We start from the raw sequence: 23,069 nt of genomic DNA, 5'->3' as shown, positions 1-23,069 counted from the left end.
ATAACAACCAACACGTGATTCCAATGGCTTGGTAGATGCGATTAAAATAATTTTGTGCCATTATGAGGCGATATGAACAGTAATGCACAATATGACGTGAACGGAAGTGATGTTCAGTGTTAGATGACAACTTACTTGTTGACGTCAAAATGTTCACCGTATTATTTTGGATCTGTTATCGAACTGGCTGCTCCTTATATATAGCAACTGACAAAGAAATTGCAACATACAGAAGGAGTTATTTAAATTTTGATTTTTTTTTGGTGAAACATATATAGTGTTAGAATATTACTTCATCCGAACAAATTACGAGAGAGACAACCAACATTACATCCTACCTACTTGTAGTATTACTTCATATCGTCACTGCGGCGCTGCGAGCGTTAAGGGAGTGACGAGGCTATCGAGAGAAAGAACAAGAATAGACCTTCAATGTTCTAGAGCGAATGACAGAGGTCTAACCTAAGAGATGAGCCTATTCCACATCGAGCTTGCTCGGAGAGAGACATTCTTGAGACTATATTAAACTATCAAAACATTAACTGTGAATCCTCTGCTAGTGAATCCTCTGCTAAACCTATAAATCCAACAGGTTATAGGCTCCAGTGCACGCTTAACTGCGCAACGAGGTAAACACTTATTCTGAAAATTTGTTTTGTATACAACGAGAAAAATATCATTTGAGGTGAGTTGAATTTCAACCAAATTACGAGGCTAGAGATATTTCATTTAGTTCAATGAATGGAAATGATTTATTTCTGATTCATTGCTGAAATAGAGAATTCCTGTTATACAGTATATACTGTATTTGAAAATAATGTGTTTACCTATCTCTTAGAGAAGGAATCAACTTTGATTCTTAACGGTTATTGACCGTTGATGCTTAGAGAAATGAGATAGATATTTTACTATACACATTTGTTATAGATCTAGATGATGTTCACCATCAAGAGATTCAGATATTTGTATATGTAGAGATTATACAACTTTGATTCTTAACGGTTATTGACTGTTGATGTTTAGAGAAATGAGATATTCTACTATACACATGTTTTATAGATTTAGATGATGTTCACCATCAAGAGATTCAGATTATGCAAATGTAGAGATTCTGCATACTCATTGTCTCAAATCGATTAAGATGTTTGTAGAGATTCCGCATATTCATCTTTTAAATTCGTTTCAAAAGTTTGTTCATCGTTTACATGATTTGTAAATGTTAAGATTTTTATATTGACACGAATCATACGATGTTATATATTTTTGAAATCAGGAAAAATTAAGCTTTCAAAAAATGTCACATAAATCTAGTGTTCCCATTTGAAAAAAACATAACTTTGGGTCATAGCTTCGTAATCGAAAACCCTTTCGAAAATACAAGCAAGTCACTGGATTTTACGTAAAAAAATGCCAGTATAATGTTTCAATTTCTGATCATCGAAGGAACGCCAGAGGGGAAATGAATGGGAACCAAAGTTTGACTGATACTAAAAACCACGTGGTGGTAATCCCTCTTAATCGAGAGATACAGTCGATTAAGTCCAGTATGCCACATACAATTTCTTCTTTCAATTTTGTAGATGTTATGAAATAACTGAAGTTGTACACATAAAGAAAAAATTTGATAACCCAAAACGACATAATATCAAACGAAATGTTCAATAAGTTTATCCATAACGTCAGAATTCAAGAAAAGTCGTATATCAAACTGGTATGAAACATGAAAACGTAGTTTATTGTTGTAAGTAAAGAATTTATAGGAACATGTACTCCGTTTCTCCATTCGTAAGAGTTTATGGTGGGAATCATCAGATATTTTCCACTGCAAGATTGAAATGCCGAACACAGTTTACAGCACCAACAAATAAAAGTCGCCGTACAAGATAATCCCATTATAGACTATAATATCTGGAACATTATAGTTCGTACGAGAATACGCTATTATATCAGCTATTAATGCTATTATATACAGGAGTGACAACTAGCATGTCCGAATAAGGATGTGTTTATACAGCCAGGTGGCAATGTTTTATGGTTTCGCTCATTCGATGCGTTTTACCTGTTCTCTCTTGCCTTCAATGCAATAATGAGACTGAATTTATTCGATTAGGGGATATCCATATCCCAGGCGTTCATTCAGTGAATGGACGATTAAAATACTAATCGATACTCTTGCAAATCTAATGCGACTTAACTTTCAGAACTGTATACATTCAAGTATACGTACAAGTACATTGACATACCTACATCAAACGCTAAATTGTTGCTAGCACGTGTTCCTTTATTTCATTTCGTGTTGCAAAATATCCCAACACTGAAAATGTATATTAAAATGTAGCAGAGTGATTTGAACCTTCGGATGTCAAAACATTCAAAAAGTATGAGGAAAAAATAAATGTATTCAGTATTATAATAAATAACAATAACAATAAATGTTCTCAATTTCATTATATACATATTTGATACGAATAAATATAAACACTTTTTCATTTTCCACAGATTTTTGATTAATTCAACAATGGTTTCGGCTTCATCAAGAATAGGTCACATCGAAATGTATTACACTTGTTCAATAATGGTTTAATTCATTAAAAATCTGTGGAAATTAAAAACGTGTTTATATCAATACGAATTTCCATCACGTGTGAACTGAATCCATTAAATACTGATTATATGTGTATCAGACATTTTTTGTTTCATTTAATTATATTATATAGAGGATGTGAACTATTTAGAGTGGCACTACAGGGGGTAACGAAAACCGTTAGAAATAGGTAGGCTTAAATTACAAATAGTTGCGTTATTTAGGGATGAGTGTGTTGTTGTTAACAGATCCAGAATATCTCCAATGGTTCTTGAGATATCTCGAAAAAACTAAAAATCGATTTTTTTTTTACTGTATAACTCATTTGTTTCTGGAGATAACTTCACAAAATTCGGTTTGTAGCCATTATCCAATATAGAGATTCTAATGGCTTTTGTCAGATTTCTTCTGTTTTCCATTGTTTCAGAGACGCGATAGTCAATTTTTTTTTCTTATGAATGCCATATTGGTTTTCTTTATGAAGTTGTAAAAAAAAAAAATTACCAATTCAACAATGTATCACACTCTACAAAAAAATCGAGTCTAGTTACGCAAATTTGAACTTCTGTTTATTTTTTGTTTAAGTTGTAGGTTGGTGTCAAAATTGTTAAATAACTTGTTACTTCGTTCAGTTGTTATGTGAAACCATCAATTAATTTTTGTGAGAACCTAAATCCTGTTTAATAAATAACATCCTATTAATTACATAATCACTCTACATAGCGGCAATATCTCTACAAATTGTTCTACTTAATTTAAAAAACTCAAGTGATGGTTTCACATAACAACTGTCAGCAAAGTTATTTGGCAATTCTGGCTCCAGCCTACTACGTAAATCATTTATCATTTTGATACCACAATGTATTTTCATAACCATTCCATTTGAAATATCAGAATTATCAAATAACTTTGTTGACAGTTGTTATATGAAACCATCACTCGAGTTTTTTTAATTATATAAAACAATTTCTCCAGACATTACCTTTGGTGCTCTATGTAGATTGTTAGTATTATGTAAATAATAGGACGTTACTTATCAAACAGGATTTAGGTTTTTGCAGAAATTAAGTGATGGTTTCTCATAACAACTGAAAGAAGTAACAAGTTATTTGACAATTTTTCACGACAACCCAAAAGTGCTTTATTTTTGCGAACTGCGACTAAAAAAATTATTTTTTTATTTTTAGCAGCGAATTGCGTCAATTTCAATGAGTCGTTGTTGAAACGGGTATCGTTCAATTTTTAGTAATGGTGTAATTGTTTCATGTCAAATGTAAAAATCTTACAGCTTCAAAAGTGAGAGAGGTTGTAACGTGTGAAAATTGCCCCAGAGTATCTGCAACATCAAATTGTCTAATTGTGTTTAATGTGTTGCCTAAATATCGTGTTTTGATTTTCCGCATTTCATTCCTTATCGTAAAGGTACCATATGTTGAAGATTATTCCCGAATGTTCACTCTTGGCATTTTTCAATTCGATTTTGAAACTCTGAATAGCTTGTGCGTATATAGAGGTTATTTGCTGTTTCTTGTGAAAATCCAAATTTTGGGATAAAGATAACCGTCTATAATTCAACTATTGCTGATTTGATTGTTGGAATAGCAATATTACCCTTTTTGGGGATTAAAAACGTACTTCGGCTACGAAGAGCATTCACTTTGAAAGGCCACCCAACAACTTGAGTGAGTTTGATTTTTCTTCCACTTGAAACTAGACCCTAATAGTTTTGTTTTCAATTTGTATTTTAGGGCCTTTTATTTCATGAGTATTCCTTTTATTCCTGTTTCGGACTGAACACATTTCTACGGATTCTGGCTCGTTCGATTCTGAAACGAACTTCATAAACAAAATTCTCGTACCTATTTCCCCATCTGAAGAAAGGAAAAGTATCTTGGAAGGATTTTCAACATTGTGAATTGGTTGGGATTCTCGAATTGGTAATTTCGTCGAATATACAGGACGTCTGGTATGTAGAAAGAATTTCTTTTGATGTTGACGTCACAGGAAGCCATTTGCAAGAAAGGGGAATACGTATTGTTTTGGTCAATTATACCTTTTGAAGTGGAAAGTTAAAGGACTTGTTCTCACATTCATTCAGAAAACATCAGATATTGTTATCATTCCGTTCATAAACTGTCCCATAGAGAAAATTTCAAAACTCAATACCTCAGATTGTATATTTTTATTTCATGAAAATATCATTGCACATTACAAGTGAAATTTCAGATAAATTTATAATACATATTTACAGATTTTGAAACAGATCCTAAAATATATTATTTTTCATCCATAAACGATAATTCTATAAATGAAGTGGAATTCTAGTACTTAAATTAAATTTATTAAATATATAGTGTGTACTAGTAAAATTCTAGTACTTGAATTAAATTTATTAAATATATAGTGTGTACCATATAATTAGTGCGATTTTGTGAAAACTACGCTTGATCAAGCATAGGGGGTAAAATACTTGTCAATTAAGGTTCATTATCAATCAGAATAGAATTGTAGGAAATTGATAATAGAATTTTACATCGGAACATTTCTTTGATATTGTTGATATTTTTTTTTTTTTTTTTACAGTGACGCATTTCTTTGGGTATTGAGTTACTTACCTTTTTTTTTCCAATCATTATTTTCATTTTGTTTTCTCTGTTTCGGAGTTTACGTATTTGACTGAGACAGATCATTCAATTAATTTATAATTCGAGTGAATTAGTAATTTTTTTTTCAACTTGCTAATTTTCTTTTTTTTCTCTTTTTTTTTGTCAATATTGTTGGATCGCTAGGAAAATAAATACGTTGGCGCCCTATTCAATCAAACTGAACTCACCCCATCTCCACTGTCAGCAAACCGAGGTGTTCCTAGCGTTTTCAACTTGTTTTGGTTTGATTGCGGTAATTTTTTTTGTTTCATTAACGATAAAACTTGAACTTGGTTTCTGAGCGCTATAAATTTTGGCGCCCAACGTGGGGCCATTTTGTGTTAAGCCTGATTAATTGCTTGAAAATATTGTTTTTATTGGTTTTGAAGAAATTTGGTTTTCAAGATGTCGGGAAAAATAGTTATTAACAGATTAAATCAATTGCAGTTAACATATTTGTTGACTATAAGAGGTTTGCCAGTTGGAAACGTTGGCAATATGAGGAAGAGTTTATCTAGAGCGATGAGGCTCGAAAAGGAAGGATCGTCAATATCTTATCCTAAGTATCCATTCACTTTTGCGGAGGATAAAATGGCAATTAACGAAGTCATCGCGAAGGTAGAGGAGAGTATTGCTGATTTGCAGTCCTTGACACTAGGGAGTAATCGCTATGTGGTGAATGATACACGTTTGAGATACGCATTGATCAGATTAGAGCATCTACCTACAACATCAGCTGAAGAAGAGGCGTATAAAGGAGAAATTTTTGCAAAAGTCCTTAATTTGCTAGGTTGTCTGGAGGAAAAGGCAAATGTTGCATCAGGTTTACCAAAGAAACCACTCAAGGAGAGCTCTGGAACTGAGGAAGATGATACTAGTTCGGAGAAAGATGATACTTGTTCCGAGAAAGTTGATGAGCAGAATTTGCCAACTTCGACTCCACGTGTACGAGTGACACGTGCTGTGGAAACAACTTCTGGACAAGTGAAAGCAATTCCAATATACAAATGGGGTTTACGTTTTTCAGGCGAAAAACAGGGAATGTCTGTCCATGCTTTCTTGCAGCGAGTTGAAGAGTTATGTGAGGCAAGAGGGGTGACAAAACCCGAAGTTTTGAAATCGACAGTGGATTTGTTGGATGGCAAGGCACTGATTTGGTTTAGAGCTATCAAGGACTCAATCGTGGACTGGAATTCTTTTGTTGAGAACTTGAGAGCCGAGTTCGAACCATTCAACTACGATGAGAAGCTCTTGGAAGAAATTCGAAAACGTACTCAGGGTAAGGACGAACCTATCGGCATTTATTTGGCTACAATAAGATCATTATTTAATCGTTTACGATCACCGCCAACTGAACGACAGCAAATTAGAACAGTTCTGAGAAATATTCTCCCCTTCTTCCAGACCCAATTGGCTCTGGTCAGTATAGATTCTTATGTAGAATTGAAGAGGTTATGTCGTCAATTGGAGGAACGTCGTGAGTATGTCGAATCTTACGCTCCACCACCAAGAAAGTCTCAGTCTTGCCTCGAGCCTGACTTGGCATATACAAGTATCGAAGAAGGTATTGAAGAGATGCAAGTTGTAGAACGTCAGTCTCCATCCGAGTCTAAATTTGGAAAATCAGTAATGTGTTATAACTGTAACCAACCGGGACATAGAGCGATAGGGTGTGCTGCACCGAAAACTATGCGTTGCTACAAATGTAGTCAAGTAGGATATACCACAAGAACTTGCCCAAAATGCAATTTGTCGGGAAACGGACCCAGTCGTTGCTTACAGGACCATTTTCGACGACTGCTGTACATGAAGGTCCAACTGATGAACTCCGTCCTGTACTTGATTATATATTGGATAGCGTGGTTGGAGACGAGAGACCATATCTGCGGTTGTCAATTTATGGAAAGGAATTTCTGGGTCTTCTTGATTCCGGTGCATCCCGGACCATAATTAACGGACAATGTTGGTCAGTTCTTAAAAAATTGGGAGTAACTCTTGAGTCACACCATAGGGTTGCATGTACTGTAGCTAATGGACAGGTTTGCTCAAGCATTGGTAGCTGCAGGGTGCCGATGAAGGTGAAGGATAAAGTGGTGCTGATGGAGGTATTAATAATGTTGGAGTTGCCTCGAATGATATTGCTTGGAGCAGACTTTTGGAGAGCTCTTGGTATAGTACCCAATTTGAGGAATAATGAATGGTTTTTCTCAGCTGAAACAGTTCATGTAGCCACTGTGGACACCCACTTGGATGAGAATCAAGAAACAAAATTAAATGAATTAGTCGATAAGACTTTTGGTTTAATGGGAGATGACGTGATCGGTTGTACCAACTTGGTCGAGCATGAAATTTTAGTAGATGGGCCCCCTGTTAAGCAGAGATACTACCCGGTATCTCCTGTACTTCAGAAACATATTGACCAACAATTGAATGATATGTTGCAGCAGGGAATTGTAGAAAAAAGTTCTAGCCCATGGTCATCCCCAATTATTATGGTTAAAAAAAAGGACGGCACTTATAGATTCTGTGTGGACTATCGCAAGGTAAATGCTGTTACAAAGAAGGATAGTTATCCCTTACCCTATGTATCTAATACTTTAGATAAATTACGGAATGCAAAGTACATAAGTTCCTTAGATATAAAGAGCGCATTCTGGCAAGTCCCAGTTAAGGAGGAATCCCGTCAATACACTGCTTTTACTGTTCCAAATAGGGGACTTTTTCAATTCCGAAGGATGCCTTTTGGATTGAGTAACAGCCCAGCTACTTGGCAAAGACTAATGGATGTTATACTTGGCAGCGACCTTGAACCGTGCGTTTTCTTTTATCTTGATGATGTAATTATTGTTACAGAAAACTTCGAGAAACATCTTGAAATACTTGAAGAAGTATTCCGCAGACTGCATGAAGCAGGACTTACAGTTTCTAGAGATAAGTGTCAATTTTGTAGAAGTGAAATGCGGTATTTGGGATATGTAGTCAATAGTAATGGTCTTCAAGTTGATCCAGGGAAAGTGAAAGCAATGGTGGAGATTGCAATACCTCGTAATGTGAAGGATGTACGTAGCATAGTTGGAACCTTCTCATGGTATCGTAGATTTATACCAAACTTCTCAGACCTCATCTCGCCCTTAACAAACTTATTGAAGAAAAATAGTAAATTTTTGTGGACACCAGAATGCGAGCAATCCTTCACTTTGTTGAAGGAAAAGCTTGTATCTGCTCCAATTATGAGCTGCCCTAACTATGATCTGCCTTTTCAAGTGCAAACGGACGCATCTGGGTATGGATTGGGTGCTGTATTGAGCCAACCAGATCCGAAAGGAGGTGAGAAGGTTATATGCTACATTAGTCGGTCTCTGACGAGACAAGAACAGAATTTCTCAACTACAGAGAGGGAATGTTTGGCAGTTTTGTGGGCCCTCGAAAAGCTACGTCCGTATATTGAAGGAATAAAAGTTGAAGTAATTACCGATCATTACTGTCTGGTGTGGCTACAAAACATTAAAGCTGTTTCTGGTCGTCTGGCGAGGTGGATTGTACGACTGCAACAATTTGAATTCGGTGTGACACATCGTAAAGGTTCTGAACATCACGTCCCGGATCTTTTGTCACGCTCTGTACCTAAATTAGATCTGATAACCGTTGATGATTTCAACAACATAGTCGACCCGTGGTATTTACGAATGTTAGGTAACGTTAAGAACCGTCCAGGAAAATTTCCCACCTGGAGAATTCAAGATGGTTTTCTTTATAAATATTTAGGGTCATCCGTGAATGATTTGGGTGAAAATTCTTGGAAGTTGGTTGTACCTAAGCAACTGCGAATGAGGGTTATCCAGGATATGCATGATTCTTGTACATCGGGTCATATGGGGGTGTTTAAGACCCATTCGCGCTTGTGTGAGAGATATTTCTGGCCGAAGTCTCGCTCAGACGTGGCGCGATATGTTGGAAATTGTCGAATCTGTTTGAGACATAAGGTAGATTCAAGAAAGCCCGCTGGCTTAATGGCATCCCATTATCCTGACGCAACAAAACCATGGTAAGTTGTTAGTTCGGATCTCATAGGACCTCTTCCTAGGTCTAAAAGAGGAAATTCTTATATATTTGTCGTTAATGATTACTTCAGTAAATTTTGCTTAACTTTTCCTATGAGAAGGGCTACATCTGCGGCGGTATGTAAGGCATTAGAGGAGGGTGTATTTTTAATTTTTGGTGTTCCACAAGTCATAATTTCTGATAATGGTCCCCAATACAAGAATGAGTATCTGAAACTATTGGAAAAATATAAGATTCGTCCTAAGTTCAATGCAAATTTTCATGCTCAGGCGAATCCAACTGAAAGATACAATAGGACTCTAAAGTTTCTCCTTTCAGCATATGCTTCTGATAACCATCAGAGATGGGACGAGAATTTGGCGGAGCTCACATGCGCTATGAGGACTTCTAGGAACGAAACGACGAAGTACACACCTTATTTTGTCAACTTTGGTAGAAGGATGATGTTGTCTGGCGACGATTATAATATTACTCTGCAAGAAGATCCTGCACTGAATTCGACTGAAGAAACGAGGTCTAAAGGGTTCCAGAAGATATTTAGTGAGCTAAAGGCTAGATTGAAGAGTGCAGCTGGGAAGAATGCTCACTATTATAATTTGAGAAGAAGGAATGAGGAGTTTATGGTTCATCAACCCGTTTATAGAAGAAATTTCGTACTCTCTGATGCTAGTAAGCACTTCACGAAGAAGTTGGCTCCAAAATGGATAGGACCATTTATAGTTGCCAAAAAGTTGTCACCTTGGACTTACCGACTGCATGACAACGTTGGCAACGATAAAGGAGTTTGGCATGTGAAGGACCTCAAGTCTGACCCAACGGAAAAAGACGACTAAATTATGTTAGATAATCGTTTATAAGGTTTCATTGGTGTTTTGTTTTCTGTAATTTTTTTTTTGTGAAATTTTGGGAAAATTTCTTGACGAAGGGGGAGAATTTGTAACGTGTGAAAATTGCCCCAGAGTATCTGCAACATCAAATTGTCTAATTGTGTTTAATGTGTTGCCTAAATATCGTGTTTTGATTTTCCGCATTTCATTCCTTATCGTAAAGGTACCATATGTTGAAGATTATTCCCGAATGTTCACTCTTGGCATTTTTCAATTCGATTTTGAAACTCTGAATAGCTTGTGCGTATATAGAGGTTATTTGCTGTTTCTTGTGAAAATCCAAATTTTGGGATAAAGATAACCGTCTATAATTCAACTATTGCTGATTTGATTGTTGGAATAGCAATATTACCCTTTTTGGGGATTAAAAACGTACTTCGGCTACGAAGAGCATTCACTTTGAAAGGCCACCCAACAACTTGAGTGAGTTTGATTTTTCTTCCACTTGAAACTAGACCCTAATAGTTTTGTTTTCAATTTGTATTTTAGGGCCTTTTATTTCATGAGTATTCCTTTTATTCCTGTTTCGGACTGAACACATTTCTACGGATTCTGGCTCGTTCGATTCTGAAACGAACTTCATAAACAAAATTCTCGTACCTATTTCCCCATCTGAAGAAAGGAAAAGTATCTTGGAAGGATTTTCAACATTGTGAATTGGTTGGGATTCTCGAATTGGTAATTTCGTCGAATATACAGGACGTCTGGTATGTAGAAAGAATTTCTTTTGATGTTGACGTCACAGGAAGCCATTTGCAAGAAAGGGGAATACGTATTGTTTTGGTCAATTATACCTTTTGAAGTGGAAAGTTAAAGGACTTGTTCTCACATTCATTCAGAAAACATCAGATATTGTTATCATTCCGTTCATAAACTGTCCCATAGAGAAAATTTCAAAACTCAATACCTCAGATTGTATATTTTTATTTCATGAAAATATCATTGCACATTACAAGTGAAATTTCAGATAAATTTATAATACATATTTACAGATTTTGAAACAGATCCTAAAATATATTATTTTTCATCCATAAACGATAATTCTATAAATGAAGTGGAATTCTAGTACTTAAATTAAATTTATTAAATATATAGTGTGTACTAGTAAAATTCTAGTACTTGAATTAAATTTATTAAATATATAGTGTGTACCATATAATTAGTGCGATTTTGTGAAAACTACGCTTGATCAAGCATAGGGGGTAAAATACTTGTCAATTAAGGTTCATTATCAATCAGAATAGAATTGTAGGAAATTGATAATAGAATTTTACATCGGAACATTTCTTTGATATTGTTGATATTTTTTTTTTTTTTTTTACAGTGACGCATTTCTTTGGGTATTGAGTTACTTACCTTTTTTTTTCCAATCATTATTTTCATTTTGTTTTCTCTGTTTCGGAGTTTACGTATTTGACTGAGACAGATCATTCAATTAATTTATAATTCGAGTGAATTAGTAATTTTTTTTTCAACTTGCTAATTTTCTTTTTTTTCTCTTTTTTTTTGTCAATATTGTTGGATCGCTAGGAAAATAAATACGTTGGCGCCCTATTCAATCAAACTGAACTCACCCCATCTCCACTGTCAGCAAACCGAGGTGTTCCTAGCGTTTTCAACTTGTTTTGGTTTGATTGCGGTAATTTTTTTTGTTTCATTAACGATAAAACTTGAACTTGGTTTCTGAGCGCTATAAGGTCCAGATAGCGGGCTATTCAAAATTTCACCTCTTATTGAAAATCCCTGTAATATGAAATTATCACGGCTAATATTATCATACAAACAAAAAATTTATTAATCAATTACTTGACAGATGAAACATTATGTTTGTGAAAATCTATAAGAGAAATCTGGAAAAAATCCTTTCGATTCCGAAAGAAACCTCTGCTTTGGTTAATATAGGGTGTTTCAATAAAAATTTGATCCCCAGGACTCAGAAACGAAGAATTTTCGAGGATTTAAAAAAACTGGTCAACTTCTGTTTTGAGGGGGGAGAATTTCCATCACGAGTTTGTTCCGAAAAAACCACCCCCATGAAGGTGGCATCGACCTTCATAATTTACCGTCAAAAGGTGAGGTTGAACCGATGATTGAACAGACAGTTGAACCCAGGGTTGAACAGACAGTTGAACCGCCCAAACTCAAAAACCAATAATAATTTGCATGTTCTGTACTAAGGAGAAAGAATTCCTATCCTACATTGTTCCGAAAAAAACACCTGAGGGGGAAAACCCCCTTTTTTTTCAAATAGGAAGGGGATGGCGCATGTTTCAGTTAAAAACCTTTTTTTATTCTCTAAACATCCCAGTAAAACAAAACCATTCAAAAAATGTTGGGGATTGTTGCCACCCTCAGATGTTTTTTTTGAAGGATATCTTAGGTAGAGGTGAGAAGGATTCTTGCAAGATTTCTCTTATAGAATTTCACAAACATAATGTTTTATCTGTCAAGTAATAATAATTAATGAATTTTATTTGTCTGTATAGTAATATTAGCCCAGATAAATTCATATCACAGGGTTTTCCAATAAGAGGAATAAAAGGTGCAATTTAGAACAGTTATCTGGACATCTATCATTTTTGGACATTTGACAATTTACGTTTTTTTAAAACTTCGTTTCTCAGTTCTGGGGCGTGAAATTTTCGTTGGGACAGACTGTATACCATTTCTAATGAACTACCCAACATGCAACGGGGAGAAAATCAACACTCTCCATCAGATTGAAATCACGTATACTCGAATTCAACGAGAATTCAATGACACCTGGGAGGGCTGATTGTAGCTACGTGTAATGAGCCTTAGAATTATTCGGAATTCATAATCGAATAACCTGGTCTGGGTTCATTCCATTCTAATTAACCAGGAACATTCATAAACAAGTTCCTCGGAATCACGAAATGCTCTACAAATATGATACGATTCGATTTCGTGCCTAAACTTGATGGATAATAGAGTATCGATTATTGATTGGACTTGCCAGAGGGGTCGCTGCTATGAGCTTAAAAATACAGAACTCCTGTTATGCTTGTCGGAATTTTAAGCAACTTTTGAGGGGTTTCTCCGCCAAATGTTGAAAAATTAGTTTTTCATTTAAGAGGGATTACCACCACGTGGATTTTCGCTTATCAGTTGAACTTTGGTACCCATTCATTTCCTCTCTGTCATTCCAGCGTTGACCAAACTTGGTCGATGTACGAAGTTGTACATTCACTTCATCTTCTTTCTTTTTTCGAAGCAAATAAGCAGTGGGCAGCACTGTACGACGAAATTGTAATTTATCTTTCGTAATGATTTTTGTTAGGTTTTTTTCGATGAATATTCTGAAAAATATATTAGTGCTTTGTACTTTGTACTGTTCGTTTGTCGCCAAAAAATATATAATTTGTACTTTGTACAAATTATGATTTTTTTTGCGAAAAACGAACAGTCACTAACATTTTTTTTTTGTAGATTATTGTTGAAAAATATTATGTGAAAAACTCACGAAAGTTGTGATTTCTAAGAAGAAATATCGCTAATTTCGTTTTGAACTGCTCGACCACGAGGTGGTGTTCCCTCTTAACCTGCATAAATTATATTGCAGGGTTTTCCAACAAAAAACAATCTGGACAGCTGACACTTTTGAAGCTGTCATCTTTTGACATTTGACAAGTAAAAACAACGCCATTACTAAAGATGAAATGAGAAATGCTTGATTGATGCATTGAAATTGTTAAAATTCACTAAAAAATGGTGAAAATTAGGCAGTCACAGTTCGCAAAATTGAAGCACTTTCGCACTTCTGAAACGACAATGTTGGGTCAGGTTAGTCATAAGAAGAATCTAAACCATGAAAATTGGAGCTGTTGGGACAAGTGAGTGATCTGAATAATCAAACCCATAATGCGTCGCTCAAGAAGAACTGATCATGGAAAATTTCATGAAAAGTATATTTTTTATTAAGTTTGATATGATGCTGCAACCGTAGCCGTGGCAGCCATTTGGCTGAAATGGTTTTCCATCGTTAATGGCATACCTTCCTCTTTACAATAAAATAAACATCCAATGATTCCTTTTAAAATCTACTCATTTTCTTCAATATAAAATTGAAACCTCTTATTGGAAAAACCTTGACTTCCAAAATTTTAATATTGATTCTATTCCATGCAATAACCTAATATATTCTATTATTAGATACTATATAAACAACAATGAAAATAAAATCGTACATCTAACACTGACCTACGCTCACCTCATATGTATATTATAAGTAATTTCGATTTGAATTTTTAGTGATGAAATTTTGAATCGTTGAAGAAATAAAAAAGTATGTCCTCCATTTATTGCTTTGGGATGTGAAAAATCTAAAAAAATTAATAACTTATAATTCGTCCGTCCAGTGAATGTTCCTGAAATTTTGTTTAGAATGCCATTTAGGTATCTGGCGTCAAAAAAGAAAATTATGTTTTTTTAAGACCATTCAACTACATATTCATAATTTTATGTTGAATTTACCTCTACAATGTCAACAAGAATGTCATAAATTTTAAAGGATGAAGAATTCTGTGATAAATTGCTGATATGACATAATAATTTCATGATTATTATAAATATATATTTTACTGTCCACAACCTTTTTTCCATAGCATCCACCTCACCAAATTAACGAATATCTTCAAACTTCTTGATAGATTAGGTTTAGCGGTATAAGAAGTTATTATGATAAAAACCAAGTCGATTGATACAGAGTGAAGCAAAGTTGTGAAAAAGGCCAGTTAAAAATATGAATGGTGCATGTGTTATCAAACAAAAATATTGAGATTCATGCGTATTGACGTTCGTATTTCCGATATAAGTGCAGAAGCTTAATAATTTGAGTCCGTGACTAGCTTCGGAACTTCAAAAGATCTGTTCTCTCAGTTATTTCGGGCAACATTCGGACCACGCATTCGATTTCGTTAATGCATAACTCAAACGGCTAATGGTTTCAATTTATGTGCCTCAGATTGAAATCACTCACATAAGAATCAACCAATTTTCAAATTGTCCAATAAATTCGACAATGGGAGCAACAAACCTTCATAAACTGTTCTGGTTTTTTGTTTTATTGAAAGATACAAATAATTAATAGCGTGAGTTTATATTATATGAATTTTGATTGTTTTGATTTTTTACCTCAGAAATTAATAGAAACTTTGTGAAATATAGAGCTAAATGGCATTTAGTACCATGGGATTTGAATCAGGTAAATGGAATGGGTTGTCTAAAAAATGAAATGTGAATGAAGAACTGTAATAGTTTGCAGGACATCATCAAAATAAAGCACAATGGTGTTACTGGCATGGATATAGAAAGATTGGCCACCTAATCCAATACTGCGGAAGTCCTGTATACAGGGTGGGCAAATTTCGATGTTTTAGCACTGCACCTTTTAAAAGATCTGATACCCCTCTTTTCTGGGAAACTAACAAAAGTATAATTCATTTTTGGCCATCTTCTTTTGCTTTCGAGTTATAAGCTAAAATTGGCAAAATATTTATCTCCGCTAATACTGATGATGGAGCTCTGAAATTTAAACATTATGCGGGCACTATTTTACGTGGAGTAGCAGTATTACCAATTACGAAGCTATTACCTAAAGTTATGTTGGGAACACTATATTTCTATGCCATTTTTTACTGTTTTCAAAAATATACAACATCGTATGGTTTCAATATAAGAAATGAAAAATGGTCAAAAACCTTTTTTCATCTATGAGTCTTGATATTTTTATGGTTTCAACTATCGATGAGCACAGAAAAATGAAATTGACAAAAGGAGACCACTCTTGTTATAGGAAGCTCTAGTTTTCTGTGCTCATCAACAGTTAAGACTATTAGATGAAAAAAGGTTTTTGACCATTTTCTATTACTTATATTGATATAAATCATACGATGCCAAAATTGGCACAGAAATCTAGCGTACCCATCTAAAAATGCCTGTTTTTTCAAAAAGCATATTATAGTATTGAGGAATATTTTAATGATATTTATGATGAAACATAGTATATATTTATATCTTATCTGTTGTTTATTTTATATATTATGCGAGTAAATTGAATTCAATGTTGTTATTTTTGACCTGTACTATACCAAATTTTAATTATGTTTTGAAGGACTAATAAACATTTATAAAAACACATAATTTTGGGTCATAGTTTCGTAATTAGATCTCCTGCCGAAAAGAAGAGCACGCTACTGGTGTCTACATAAAAAGTGCCTGTATAATGTTTTAATTCATCGAAATTAGCGAAAATATATATTTTTTTTCTATATAGCTATTTTTCAATTTTTGCTTATATTTCGAGAACAAAAGAAGGTGGCCCGAATGAATACTACTCTTGTTAGTTCCTCAAAAAAAAAAAACGTGAATAGCATATCAGATTGTACCTATATCATCAGTTGTAGTGCTAAAACATCGAAATTACCCCACCCTGTACATTCTTCTCTTCTACGACCATCATCCGTCCATACTTATACAGAATACTAATTCTATCGCTCCCGCAGAGCATTTATAACGGTCGAAACCACCACAGTTTCAAACCGCAGCAGAACGAACGGAATAGAAAAAAAGAATCACTCAAAAACTAAATTTTTTACTTGACAAAGTCGTCGAGAACATTCTTTCAGGGTCTATTCTCCCCGAATCCCCATTTCCAGACTGAAAAAAAATCGACTTGTTCATCACATCTTTTGTCCGAACCCTTTGAGAGTCACCAAATGGTCCGTAATGGCCCAATTGCCACTGAAATTGCAGCATTCTCTCCGTTACGCTTCTACGCTGATACCAGAGGCAAACTTCAGAGCAGCAGCGCGTTGACGGAGCGAATCTCGGCATGTAATGTGACAGTAGGTATTAATAGACTATTTCATGACTAAAATTAAACAAATGAATGTCGAAACTTATTTACGACAGCGTGCTCAACGTTGACACAGCGTTTGAAAGAAGGGGGGTATTTATTTATACATTCTGGGTCGAGAAAAGATTAATTAGTCGGTTCTTTGAAGAGGCCTTTGTCGCCCTTAGGTTTTAAATATTTATTACGATGAGGCGTGTCAAACGATAGTTTTGTGGTTTTACTTCAATAAAAAAGTTACCCCATAAACCTCACAATTAAAGCATCTATAACATTCTTCAAACTTTGAAATCATGCAGGAAAATCGTTTTTATGTACACATCTAAGATTTTCACACTTTTCAGAATCGGTGCACTGTTAATTTTGAACTTTGGAATTGTTTGAAGACTATTTACATAGTAAGACAACCAGTGATCGACTGGAGTGAGTTTTTGTGTTGACTAAACTTTAAAAACCTTCAGTCCTAAGTTTTTTCGAAATACGGTGTAATGTCGTTTGTGGAATCCCTAATACATAAGATCGACGAGGAATCAACCTGGCAGCAATATTTTCAACTGCAAAATTTTCACCATTTTTGTAGTGAATTTTAAAAATTTCAATTCGTTCTTGAAGTGTGTATCATTTCATTTTTAGAAATGGTGTAGTTTTACTTGTCAAAAGTCAAATGATGACATTTTCAAAAGAGACATTTTCCCAGATAGCGGGCTATTTAAAATGAAACGTTTTATTGGAAAACCCTTCATAAGTCATAGAATGCTATAATTCAATTTGAATGCGATAATTTTCACCGTGAATATACCTAGAAAGTTTCAGAATAGAGCCGCCGCCAGTACCAGCAAACCGGACATTTTGCCGGGACGCCAAATTTTGAGGGCGCAAAGTTAATCAAAGGAGACATACTTCAACACAAAAATGTTTTCTTAGTAGTAAAATAATAAAATTTCCTAGAGACATTCTTTTCAATCGATAGGCGTTTTCAACTATAGTATATGAAAATACAAATAGGTACTAAAATTCACCTTCAAAAAATACGTCGTCTTTTTAATATAGACTTATAGAGCGTCGTACTTTTAAATAATTCAGGACGTTGTTTGATGAAATCGACAAATTGACAAACCGTCCTTTGATGAATTTGACAAGAGGATTTAAAGTCGAAGAAGGCGATTTCATATGGAATTGAAAAGATACCTGACAGGAATAACAGCTCGAGTCCACTTCAAAGAAAATTCAGATAAATGAGGCAATGCAGGGCGGCGAAATTTTTATTTTGCCGGGCGCCAAAATGACGATTTCATATGAAATTGAAGAGATGCTTGAGGAGAATAACAGAGGCTCTTTCAAAAAAAATTCAAATAAACAAGGTAAAGCAGGGCGGCGAAATTTTATTTTGCCGGGCGCCAAAATGTCTAAAGGCGGCCCTGTTTCGGAGTGATGAATTCGCAAAATTTTTACTCGGATTGAAACGAACTCAGGGTTCAAATCCTGTTACGCGATATTTATTACAATACGTTTCATAGTGGTTGCGATAATTGATGAGATAAGACAAAATAATAAAGCTTTGTTTGAATTTGTTCTAGTTAACAGATTCATGAATGAAATGAAATAAGAACCGAGTCCGGCATTAATGAACTTCACAATGAAGAATATAATCGTATTTTATAATATTTTATCCGCGATGATAAAAATTGCTTGAATAATAAAGGTATTGATTCATTGTTTCAATCAGAGTCTAGATTGGAAAATGTTATGGGCTATTGAAATCAACACGAATATTCCGATAAACTGAAGATTAGTAATAAAAAATTCATGTTTTTTTTTCTTGTTTTCACAGCAAATACACTCAGGTGCAAAAAACGCGTTTGAAACGTGGTTGAATTTGAAGTAATTTTTTTTATTTTAGTTCAATTTTCGAATTTGTTCAGAGAACTGTAGATGAAATTACCAATTTTAACTTTCACATTGAGTCTATTGTTAACTGCTGGCTTATTAATCATTATACAGGATCAATTAGAAGTTCTTTGGGAAACCCTTATTTTAAAACACCCTGTGGAATAATATCGTGAACAAATAGATATTTATAATTTTATCTATTAACAGTTTGCCGAAAAAAATCCGAAAATTGCAAGCTGAAAATGAGAAAACTATATGACTTATGTTTTTTTGCACCTGAGAGTACCTATATAAAGAAAATTCAAAATTTTCAGTTTATGGAGAATGAATGAAGTCAATGCAAATAAGCTTGAAACAAATTTACTGGGAAAAACTATGAAAGCATTGAATTTTATTTTCGCTTTAGTTCCATATGCATATTATGCTATGAATGTAGTTACCGAGGTAGTTACCTATTGCGGTTAATTATTTATTATTAATTATTTAAGTAGGTAAAATTTTCTTTTTGAAATATTTGAATAAGTTTTATGTCATTCACTTCGCTAGGTTAAAAATCATAGCGTTTTTTATGTTGTTTATAGTTGTCAGGTATTGTCTTGTATAATAAACTTCAACCAAAGTTATATGTTTGATTGGAAAATGAACACTACCTATCAAAATCACATCATTGACTGAATTTTCGAGTACTAGCGATACAATTTGGAACCGATTTCAAATTTATAGATGATAATAATAGGAAATGTTAACTTCGACAATTGCCGATAAAATTATATTATCTAGTCTCAGATAAGATATCGAAGGAAGTCATTGACGAGTGGATACCTAACCCAACTCAATTAACATATGTTTTTTATAATATTTTCAATATTCCTAACAATTTTTATTTTGAATAATACATTAATCGAATATGTATTTTAAATTTCAACAAGTCAAAAATAGTAGAGTGTAGTTTTTCGTTAAAAAGTATTTCAAGTGTAGTCATAAAGGCACGCTGGGAGCTATTTCATGATATTCGTTAATAGTGAAGACATTTTGAGATTGAGAGGATCGTGGTTGAAAAATTAACAGTATGTGCCAGAAGTGGCGAAGAAACACTAAAGGAAAACCTACACAGAACACAATTGAAAATATTGACATTGATTCAACTGGATATTGATTTCATCGGCTTGAAATTGAGAAACCAAATAAATAAAAAGTATTCACACTCTTGAAAACGTCCATCATGATTCATAATATTTAGTGTCACCCCAACTACTGATTACTGTTAAGGGGTAACATCTCGGGTTACCTTGCACCGCGACCTTGAAGTCTATTGTGCACCCCATCACACATTTTCATTCACCCCTACTCGAGCCCCTACTGATTTTTATTTGATTCAAAATTAAGAAAGCCAGGCTCCCAAACATCAACATTAATTTGATGAATTGAAATAAAATTTCGATAAGTCCCGAACCTAACCGGTAAAAAAACATTTTTTTTAAGAATTCAACTTTATTCGTCAACATATTCACATTCAAAAGTGGCATAAGTAGGTACATCAACCTCGACACCAACGATCCTCTAACTTTCAAAATAGGCTTTAACCTCGGCAAAAACTTCTTCATTAGAGCCAAATTACTTTTCCTGGAGCATCTTTTAACCCTTGTTGCCGATGGAGCAGAGTCTCAAATAAAGATATCCAGTTTGTTTTGTTATTATTCTTTCCATCGATACATAAATCTCGTTTTTATCCTTTTTTCAAACATTTTTCAAAAACATTTGTACCGTCACTCAACCAGACTCAACTCTAATTTTGACACTCATCTTTTGAAGCTTGGTAGGTTATAACGAGAAAAAAGTGGTATGGTATTGGCGGTGACATCTGTTCGTCAGTCCTTGTATAAACCTATTGAGTGACGTCTTATTATGTGAATCAAAAGTAATGTTGAACAATAATTGTGAAAATTTTTAAATAAATTTAACATAAATCTCGATTAAATGCAAAAAGATACAGAAGACTGCTCTCATAAAAAATTTATTAAATCATCATTCAATTAAAAGCGAAAATTAAAATTAGATTAACCACCCGTGTAATATATGATTTCACTTACATAACTTCTTTAATAGCAAATTATTCCTCATCGTCAATTAACAAATTTGCACAGAATAATATTTCAATATGCTTACACTTATCCTTTATAATTCCAAAATGATTCATATGATTCTCAACTTGAATATACGAAGATGAGGGGGACATTTCATTCAAATTAGAAAAAAGAGTCTCTAAGAGGTCTCACAGAGTTTGAGGAGAGGAGGGAGATAGACTCGATTGATCTGCGAAGTGGGTATAAGTGCTATAAAAAATCCATTATTTTTGCATAGAAAACAATGCTCCAATCACCGTATAGTTAGAATGATCCAATTTAGGTCGAACATGCGCCATTTTGTTCGATAACATATTGCCATTTTGAAGGTTATTTCATTATGCCCTCGTCCCTACTAGCAAAAATTGAGATTTTCACAAGCCTTTGTTGAAGCAAAAATTTCACCAGCAAAATTGTTCGCCTTGGACAGGAACAGATGGCAATCACTTGGTGCAAAGTCCCGACTAAGTTAAATGAATAAGAACCTTCCAACCAAGCTACCGGTGCTTCTGGCGAGTTATCGATGTGTGTGGCCTGGCTTTGTCTTGATAGAACACCATTCCGGTCCTATTAGCAAGAGGTGACCGCTTCTGGGCGATTGCTTGCTTCAGACAGTTCAATTGTTGACAACACAGTTCTCAGTTAACAGTTGTGACGTATTCGAGCAGTTTTTCGTAGATAATTCCCTGCAAATCCCACCAAACACACAGCAAAACCTTCCTGGCTGTCAATCCTAGCTTGGCCCAGACCGTTTTCGCTTGACGTTGTCGTGAGTGATTGACTCTTTCAATCGCTTCAAAAATGAGTCGATTGTTGCAATTCGGCAGCGATTAGCAGATGGAAATTAGATCCATAAGATTTTTTGCGTTAATTCGTGTGGTACCCATACATCGAGTTTCTTCTTGAGACCAGCCTTGTGCAAATGGTTCCAAACGGCTTTGTGTACAATCTTTAGCACTTGGGAAATCGAAACAGTGCTTACATAACTATCGGAATCGCGAATAACCAAGATTTTATCGACGTTTTCGACAATTAAGCTTTTCAGTACGTGGTGCATCTTTGGCATCGAAATCACCGGAACGGAATCGGCGAAAGGAAAACTGCTGTTACATTAACAAGACCATAAACACCATTGACATTTTCAGCCGCCTGGCTGGCATTTTCGCCTTTATCCCAGAAAAAAACTCTAAAATATACCGTAATATCTCTTTGCTAGTTAGTGTCCATCCAAACTGAGTCAACTTATCACGAAACTGTCAGAAGAGTTTTTGTAGTACGAAATCTTATCTTTCTAACGCCATCTAGCGGGTACCGATCGGGCTCATACAACGCAAGATACAGATAACTAAAGCCATCTATAAGAAAAATTATGGATTTTCTCTAATATGTAGATTACTTGGAGTTGTAGTAAACACAGTCTAATCGACAAAATCATTAAAAGCGTTTGAAGAATTGTTGCGAAAAAGATATTGTCATCTTCAGAAATTAAAAGCAGTTAATTTCAATATTATTATTCATGAAAAGACTATAATCATCTTATAATGTAACCTCATCTTCATAATTCGCAATGAAAAATTTTACTCACTAAATCTCGTAAATATTCGGACAGCGAACTGTGGTGAGAAAAAGCATAATCTGATAAGTCAGAACGAGTTGAAGCACTCCCCATAATAATTCCAATACTTCTTGTAACAACGAAACTTGCTCTCTCGGAGATTCTCTCCTCGTTTAACGTGGGGAGCAAAGAACAAGAGATGGCAGATAAGAAAGAAACGCACACATAGGAAACTATTTACGATGAGAACGTGACGGTAAAATAATGGATGAATATAAGCTGCCATATTAAACAGAGAAATTTGTTAATAAAGCATCCTTTCCGTCTAAAGACATCGTGGACTGAAAGAAAATCTGTAACAGGAATAATCTTGATATATATCTCGAATGAGATAACAAGAACTACTCGAAGAAGGCTTGTTGGGGATCATTTGGACTAACTGGCTCGAT

The 23,069-nt window shown here is 34.6% G+C and overlaps 1 protein-coding gene and 2 long non-coding RNA genes across 6 annotated transcripts in view; 2 read left to right on the top strand and 1 right to left on the bottom strand.

Annotated features, from left to right (window-relative positions):
• The window catches only part of LOC123680608 (RNA-binding protein Musashi homolog Rbp6), a 980,242-nt gene that overhangs the window by 943,572 nt on the left and 13,601 nt on the right, over positions 1-23,069 (bottom strand). The window lies entirely within an intron of this gene.
• On the top strand, positions 3,897-5,124 carry LOC123680610. Its single transcript, XR_006747538.1, has 2 exons — positions 3,897-4,266; positions 4,333-5,124. It is a non-coding gene; the product is annotated as an uncharacterized LOC123680610 (long non-coding RNA).
• LOC123680611 lies at positions 9,465-11,459 on the top strand. Its single transcript, XR_006747539.1, has 2 exons — positions 9,465-10,601; positions 10,668-11,459. It is a non-coding gene; the product is annotated as an uncharacterized LOC123680611 (long non-coding RNA).

This window comes from Harmonia axyridis, chromosome 5, assembly GCF_914767665.1.
Source record: "Harmonia axyridis chromosome 5, icHarAxyr1.1, whole genome shotgun sequence".
NCBI classification, from domain to species: Eukaryota; Metazoa; Arthropoda; class Insecta; order Coleoptera; family Coccinellidae; genus Harmonia; species Harmonia axyridis.
Note: the sequence above shows the minus strand (reverse complement) of the source record. Positions and strands in the feature narration are given on the sequence as shown.